The sequence below is a fragment of the Passer domesticus genome, unplaced genomic scaffold (genome assembly GCF_036417665.1).
Source record: "Passer domesticus isolate bPasDom1 unplaced genomic scaffold, bPasDom1.hap1 HAP1_SCAFFOLD_146, whole genome shotgun sequence".
In the NCBI taxonomy this organism is placed as follows: Eukaryota; Metazoa; Chordata; class Aves; order Passeriformes; family Passeridae; genus Passer; species Passer domesticus.
Window position 1 is genome coordinate 77,571 of NW_026989937.1, and position 8,682 is coordinate 86,252.

Below are 8,682 nucleotides of genomic sequence, written 5' to 3' on the forward strand. Positions count from 1 at the left end.
ATCTGATCCATCTGTCGCTTTTCTTTCTCCAGTAATTACCCAAAAGCTGGCACAAGAAGGTGTCTGTTCCAGGATGAAGCAGCGGCTCAGTGGCAGCCTCTTCTGCAGGAGAACAGGCAGTTCCAGGCACTGGCACAGCAGGTGATTGCTCCAGTGTCTCTTGAGAGGGCCTGACTCTGTCCCCTGGGGCTGGGGGAGCTGTCATGGGGCAGGGAGGGTCAGGGGTGGCAGTGGCTACTCAGGGATGGCTTTGGCCCGTGTCCCTGGCAGCCGCCACTGCCCAAGCAGCTGCGCTGCCCCCGGGCTCTCCTCCCAGCCTGCTGGGCTTTGTTGGCTGGCACAGCCTGTGCCAAGGGCCGGCAAGGTGCCTGCAGGCCCCAGCTCTGGGGGAAACAGAGGACGTCCTGCCCGTATCCACTGTGCTGCCAGCTCAGCAGTGCAGCACAGCACGGGCTCACGCTCCCCATTGCTCCCACAGACGTTATCAATGAAACAGGAATATATGCCCCGGATCCAGTGCGTCTCCCAAGAATTGTCTGCCTGCAGGATGTGTTCAGGACCTGCATGATAGGCACGGTAGTGACAGTGTTCACTGTGCCACTTGTGCTGATAGGCTGCTATCTTGGCATTCGTAAGCTGTACGAGCTCAGACGGTCAGTTGTTGATTTCTCTCCACAGTTTTCTTATAACTCTTATAACTCTGCTTCTGGCATTGGTAGCATGACTGGGAGTCATATTGCTGTGGAATTGTGGCCAGTCCATGGTTGTCCAAATAACTCTGCTGAGGCTTCTGCTGCTGCCCAGTGCTTCCATTGGCCTCTCAATTGCTGGGCCTTGTCCTGGGGGCCCGCTGGGGCTGCAGCCAGTGCTGGTTCCCACTGAGGCTGCCTGGCCAAGAGCAGCCCCAGGGGCACAGGGCAGAGGCAGAGCAAGTTCTCCACAGTATTTGGGCAGCACAGCTCAGGACAGGACAGAACAGTGCTTATTTAGTGGCTCATGTAAAGTTTTACAGTAAGAGTGGTGTTGCAGGAGAAGCAAATTTACTCCAGATCAGTGTTAAAACAAATCCAACGTGATGAAGGTTTGGCTTTGGCCTTGAGACTTTGCTCTTTGTGTGAGCCCTGCTCTGGATTGATTCCCAGTCAGTCCTAGAGCAGGTTTTGGGCGAAGGCTCATCCCAGCCCTGAGCCTTGGCAGTTCTCTGGCCTCAAAGGGACAGCTGAGGCTGCACTGCACATGACTGGGGTTCAGGGCTCCATTATCAAAGAGCTTTGAGATATATAAATTACTGTATTCTTACTACATGGTTTTTGTTATGAAATTCATTCATTAGTTTTTAAAACTTAATTGTAATAAAACTTCTTTCCCAGTGCTTTTTCCAGTTATTTGATATAGTCACTGATGGCCTAGGTATCCCATGGCTGAATTAGAAGACTGTAAGTATTATAAAATGAAATAATGTTGACACTCTTATGTCTTTCACAGACTCCTGAAACTTATGTTGGTTTGATGTGACCAACAGAAGAGTTTGGCTCTGCTTTTAATTTAGACAAGCAGAAGAGCTGGAACCTGTAGAAGAGAGTCTCTTCACAGCTAAAGCAAACTGCCAGGGTTCTTTTATTCCAGCTCTAAGCAGGAAGATAAAAATCTCTCTGCAGTAAATTCTCCGTACCAGTAACTGATATAAACTAGGCATTTGGGCTGTTTGCTGCCTCACCCCTGAGTTCCTCAGAGCTGCAGCTCCCTGTTCTCTTGGCAGACAGGGGCTGGCTATGGATGACAGTCACGTCTCTGGCCTGGTGCACACCAGGTCCACACATGCGCTGAGGGATCATCCTTGCACACCCCATCATGGAAGAACCCAGGTCATTGATGAGTCTGACACAATTTGATACATGGCAGCAAAAGAAGGCAAAATAAAGGCTAGAATTGGTACCATTCTGTAATATGTGATATAGGTAATTTGTGCTTATGTAGAATATGAGAGGAAGATCTGTTACAATGTTTAAAAGAAATACTCAAAAGCATTTTCAAATCCACATGGAATTGCTTCATGCCTAGAGACTGCTGCATGTCATTGCAAAACTGCAGACAGCAGCGAGGAGTGGTCTAATTTGCAATTAAAAGAGCCTAGCTGGGGAAGGAGATGGATCCTTACTCAAATGCCACCTGGGCGGTCAACGCTCATCAAGCACTGAGATTGAGATAGCAGAAGTTATCAGGGAACTTGCATCCAAATACCAGGTTTCCCCCTACTCTCAGCATTCACAGCTTGCCAGGAACCACATTGTCCAGTGCAACTTGGAGAAAGATGACATCATGTACGTGTTTGACTATGAAAAGAACAAGAGAGAAGCTGTCTCCAGCAACAGAAAGGGTATAAAACCTGACTGTACCAGACTGCCTTAGTGAACAGAGCGGGCCTGATGCGATAGAGGTCGGATCAGTGTTCACCCAGTGTCCATCCAGGCTCAACGCTGTCCCTTTGATTGTGGATCTCAAGACTGTATATCAGTCATGCAATACATTCCATTCTTTTTTTTTTTAATTCTTATTAAATTGGCTTGATCAATTTTTATCTATAACAATTCCAACCACTTGACATTCAGCTGTGTGTAATGGAGATAGGTACTACAAGTTTCCTATTCATGCACAATTTGCTGTCTGAGAGCACTCAGTTCTCAAAGTCACAGGAGCTTGCAGGTCTGTGTCTGAGATGACTTTAAAAACAAAAACAACCTTTATGTGCTACACCTGTATATCAAAACTTCATAATAGAAATCACAAGCTGATTCTGCTGTTGAGTGGATTAAAAAAAACCCACAAAAAACTATAGCAAAACTGTGACCAAATAAAATAGGTAAACAAAACAACCACCAAGAAAAACCCAAACCAACAGAAAAATCCCCACAAATCCAGAAAAAGGTAAAAATCAGGTGAAGGAGGCAGAGATCCAAGAGCAACAAAGGGGCAGAGCAACTACAAAACTGCAGAAAGGAAAGATAATAAGAAAGGAGAGATAATAAGTGGGTATGACACCAAACTAGTCAGGGGTTCTGAGATACTGTTCTCACCCTTCTGGAAACAATCTGACATCAAAATACACTGAAAATCAATGATGATGATTGTGATAATGGGAATCTCCACGTTTAGCTTTCATATATGCATTGTGTGTGAGTTCTGTTTTCCTTGTGAAGTCGCATCATCTGGCAAGGGGGCTTTTCTGTCCAAAGAAAAACACTGCAGTGGAAAAGGAGGCCAGCTTGGAAAAGATTAAAAATAAGAGGTAAAAATAAAGTAATTTTTAATAATATGTTGTTTGTTTGGTTTGCTGTTTGTTCATGGGTTTTTTGCCTGTCTTTGAAAGCAGCCCCTCAGATGTTAATGCACACAGCAAGTCCTTTATAACGGGCTGTCTTTGCAAAAAATTTGCCAATTTTGTTATGCAAGACAGAAACAGCTTCCCTTGGGCTACAGCTGGAAGGCTTAGAAATGTGTTCCAGAAACTCAGGATAGGGCAGAGTCTGAGTAAACACAATTTAATGTCATGGAGTGCAAGATGCAAGTTACCCAATAAAGTAATCAGAGTATTTAAATGCCAAGCAGCGGGAAAGGGCTGTGCATTGGAATGACAGGGAGCAGCCACAGAGGCAGGTGGACAAGTTTCCCAGCCAAACCAGACCAGAAGTGTTATGAATAAAAAGTTATCTTTTTTTTTTTTTTTAAGGTTGCAGAGTTAAAACAAGTTGGACCAGTTGCTGTTAAGTTGGCTTCATTGTTAAAAGTTCTTCTTCAATTACCTCTTAATGGTTGGCGATTAACCATTGTCCCCATGAGGCTTGCCAGGGAGTGACATAGGGACCCTGCAGGTACCAGGAGAATGGGAGTGGCATCAGAGCTGGTATGCAGATGAGAAATGCATTGCACCAAATTTTGCAGTTTTCCAGGAAAACCCCTAAAAACAAGGAGCCAACATAGAACTAGGGGACCTAGGTGACGTCTAAGGATAGGAGCATTGTCCCGTACCTGCTTGGATCCTTTTTGCTTCTCACCCTAACCTGAAAAGATGTTGATTAAAGAGAAGCCCCGGGGTGTTAGACAAAAAAGATAGGAATCTCCTAATCTCTGGTGAGGACGGAGTCCCCAGCTCTGCCTGCAGACCAGCGGACACAGCTGCATCATCCTCCTCCTCCGTGCCACGCCTGGGAGCACCGGTGGCGTGGGCGCGACCTTTTGATTTCTCCCCACCTGAGCTGATTCTTTTTAATTAAGGCATTAAAAAGGAGAAAGATCTCCTGCCCATTTATTTCAAGAAGCACTGGGAGCACAAAGGGACACAGCCAGGAGGCCCAGCAGCTCCTTGCTGAGGACCCACTTCATGCAAGAGCTGGCACTCAGAATATGAAATGAATTTAAAATAAAAGGGTGTGGGGAGGCAGCAGGGAGGTGTCCTCAGAGGTTCAACTCTGCACTCTGCTTTTTCCACCAACATTATCCAAGTTCCTGTGCTTGTTTTCCTGAAGAATTTGCACTCAACAGAGCTTCAGTGCCTTTGATCAAATCAGTCTTAAGAGCAGCTTGGGGCTGGTCAGTCATTTAGATGTGAGCACTGAAATAAATGGACAGGAGATCTTTCTCCTTTTTAATGCCTTTATTAAGAAGAATCGGCTCAGGTGGGGAGAAATCGACGGGTTGCGCCCACGCCGCCGTTGCTCCCAGGCGTGGCACGGAGAAGGAGGGTGATGCAGCTTTGTCCACTGGTCTGCAGACAGAGCTGGGGATTCCGTCCTCACCAGAGAATAGGAGATTCCTATCTTTTTTGTCTAACACCTCGGGACGTCTCTTTAATCAACATCTTTTCAGGTTATGGTGAGAAGAAAAAAGGATCCAAGCAGGTATGGGACTATGCTCCCATCCTTAGGCGTCACTTAGGTTACTTGTTGGTTCGTAATTTTAGGGGTTTTCCTGGGAAAACTGTAAAAATCCGGGGCGCAATGCATTTCTCATCTGCATACTGGCTGTGATGTCACTGCTATTTTCCTCCTACTTGAAGGGTCTGTCCCGTGTCCCTCCCTGGCAAGTGGCCAGCATCAGGGGGACAATTGTTAATCACCAGCCATTAACAGGTAATTGAAGAACTTTTCTTTGGCAGTGAAACTAACTTACAACAACTGGTCTGACTTGTTTTTAACTCTGCAACCAAAAAAAAATGTATAGCTTTCTATTCATAACACCCACCTTAGGAAGGACTCAGCTCCTCTCCCACACCTTGATGGCAGGCACTAAACTGCCACGTTAATCACGAGGAACTCAAGCCCCTGCCAGCCTTACAGATGTCTCCAGTCACCTGTATGCCACAGATCTCAAATCCCCTAAGAACCTGACGAGGAACCCCAGCCCCACGCACCACTTACAAAGGACGCAAAGCCCTGCATGCCTTCCTGCAAAACCCAACACCTACAAAACCCCCCCTCCAGCTGGTGTGCCTCATGAGGGACCCCGGCCAAGTGCCATTCTTACAGGGGTCCCCCAATCCCCTGCATGCCATAGAAAAGCCAGGCTTGGCATTAACTCTAGCCAGCAGTGTGTTCCCTGGCAGAAACCAATTCCCTTCTGGGCATCGGGAAGACGTGTCGTGGTGCCGGCTGCATCTGTGGGAGCGATGGGGAGCGTGAGCCTGTGCTGTGCTGCACTGCTGAGCTGGCAGCACGGTGGATACGGGCAGGACGTTCTCTGTTTCCCCCAGAGCTGGGGCCTGCAGGCACCTTGCCGGCCCTTGGCACAGGCTGTGCCAGCCAACAAAGCCCAGCAGGCCGGGAGGAGAGCCCGGGGGCAGCAGGAAGCTGAGAGAAGCCACTGCTCTGGAACTGAGGCTGTTCTTGCAGAAGCAAACAAAGATGGTGACTTGAAGAGATTCCCACTGTGCTCAAAGTTTGCCTCTGAAGACTAAGAGGTGAGCTTGTCAAGAATCCCAGGAAATATCTGGGAAAAGGTTTTACATAACATGGTTGTGAGTAGGTACAAAGTTCCTGTGGGAAAAGATCTTTGCCTCTGCAGCAGGCTGGGTGTCTTAGGGTGCCTTACTTCTTTGCAGAGTAAACATTACCACTGAAATGCCACTTTATTTTTTATTGTATAAGTGTAAAGAATTTTCCAGAACTGTAAGACTACTTTCAAAAATAGAAACATATTGTGGAAAAAGGGATGAACCATGTGGTGAACTGTCTCTACAAGAAGCATTTCTAAATATTTCTAAAAATTAGAAGTGAAGATAAAATAGGATTGCTTTTTCAGGATTCTAAAACTGCTTTAGGAGTGAAGTCCTTAGTCCTTGAAAAGTCCTTAAATTCTGTAGTACTCAGGAATAAATATTTCAGGTAGTCTCTCTACAATAAATAAATTTTAAAATATTTCTAAAACTTTCTCATTTCTAAAAATTCAAAACAAAGGCAAAATGGGGTGGCTTGTTCTCAGGAGCCCCATGCTGCTGCCTGCCCCCTGGGCTCCCCCATCCCCTCGGGGCCCCACCGCTGGGCACAGCAGCCCCTGCCTGGCTCCTGCCTGCCCACACCGTGGCCATCCACGGCTGCTCCTGGGCATGGAGCTCAGCCAGTGCTGGTGCCGGGTGGGCTTTGCTGCTGCTACCACCCAGACACTGGGGTGACAGCTCCATCTCTCTATTGCAACAGAAGAAGGGGCCATCACCTACTGATTCATAGAATCACAGAATCACAGAATTTCTAGGTTGGAAGAAACCTTTAAGATCATCGAGTCCAACCCATGTTCTAGCACCTCAACTAGATCATGGCACCAAAGTGCCACATCCAGTCTTTTTTTAAACACATCCAGGGATGGTGACTCCACTACCTCCCTGGGCAGATGATTCCCGTGTTTGACCACTCTTGCTGTGAAAAACTCCCTCCTTAAGTCTAGCCTGTATCTCCCTTGGTGCAGCTTGAGACTGTATCCTCTTGTTCTATCTCTTGTTGCCCAGAGAAAGAGACTGACCCCCAGCTCACCACAGCCACCCTTCAGGAAGTTGAAGAGAGTGGTAAGGTCACCTCTGAGTCTCCTTTTCTCCAGGCTAAACAATCCCAGCTCCCTCAGCCGTTCCTCGTATGGCTTGTGTTCCAAGCCCCTCACCAGCCTCGTTGCTCTTCTTTGGACACACTCAAGCATCTCAACATCCCTCCTAAACTGAGGGGCCCAGAACTGGACACAGTACTCAAGGTGTGGCCTCATCAGTGCCGAGTACAGGGGAAGAATGACCTCCCTGCTCCTGCTGGACACACTACTCCTGATACTGGCCAGGATGCCATTGGCCTTCTTGGCCACCTGAGCACACTGGTGGCTCATGTTCAGCCGACTGTCAACCAGCACCCCCAGGTCCCTTTCCACCTGAGCACTGTCCAGCCACACTGTCCCCAGCCTATAACGTTGCAGGGGGTTATTGTGGCCAAAGTGCAGGACTTGGCACTTGGACTTATTAAACTTCATCCCATTAGATTCTTCCCATCCATCCAACCGTTCCAAGTCCCTCTGCAAAGCCCTCCGTCCCTCTAAGAGATCCACACATGCTCCCAGCTTAGTGTCATCTGCAAATTTACTAATAAAAGATTTTAAACCCTCATCCATATCATCAATAAAAATATTAAACAGAACTGGCCTCAGCACAGACCCCTGAGGGACACCCCTGGTGGCTGGCCGCCAGCTGGATGCAGCACCATTCACAACCACTCTCTGGGCTCGGCCATGCAGCCAGTTCCTAACCCAGCACAGAATGTTCCTGTCCAAGCCACAGGCTGCCAGCTTATCTAGGAGTATGCTGTGGGAGACAGTGTCAAAGGCCTTGCTGAAATCCAAATAAACAACATCTACAGCCTTCCCTGCATCCACTAGGCAGGTTACATGGTCATAGAAGGTGACCAGGTTGGTTAAACATGACCTACTCCTCCTAAACCCATGCTGATTGGGTCTGATACACTGGCCATCCTATTAATTCTGTGTGATGGCACTTAATATAAACTGTTCCATTATTTTGCCAGGTACTGAGGTCAGGCTGACTGGTCTATAATTACCAGAATCCTCCTTTGTGCCCTTTTTGTGAATGGGTGTCACATTGGCCAGCTTCCAGTCATCTGGAACCTCACCAGTGAGCCAGGACTGTTGGTAAATGATGGAGAGTGGTTTTGTAAGCTCATCTGCCAGCTCTCCCCTTACCCTGGGGTGGATCCCGTCAGGTCCCATAGATTTATGAACATCCAAGCATTTCAGTAGTTCTTTGACTGCCTCCTCTTGGATAATGGGGGGGACCATTCTGCTCCCTGACACCATCAACCAGCCCAGGCGGACAGGTGTCTTGAAGGCAGGTCCATTTCCCACTAAAAACTGAGGCAAAGTAGGCATTAAGCACTTCTGCCTTCTCCTCATCTGCAGATACTAAGTTCCCTCCCTTGCCCAATAAAGAACAAAGGCTGGTCTTACCCTTCCTTCTAGCATTAATGTATTTGTAAAAATATTTTTTATTATCCTTTACAGAAGTCGCCATTCTATGTTCAAACTGAGCTTTGGCCTCCCTAATTTTTTTCCTGCATGCTCTAGCAGCCCTCTTGAATACTTCCTTAGAGACCTGACCCTCCTTCCAAAGCTGATACATCCCCTTTTTATTCCTAAGTTCCTCCT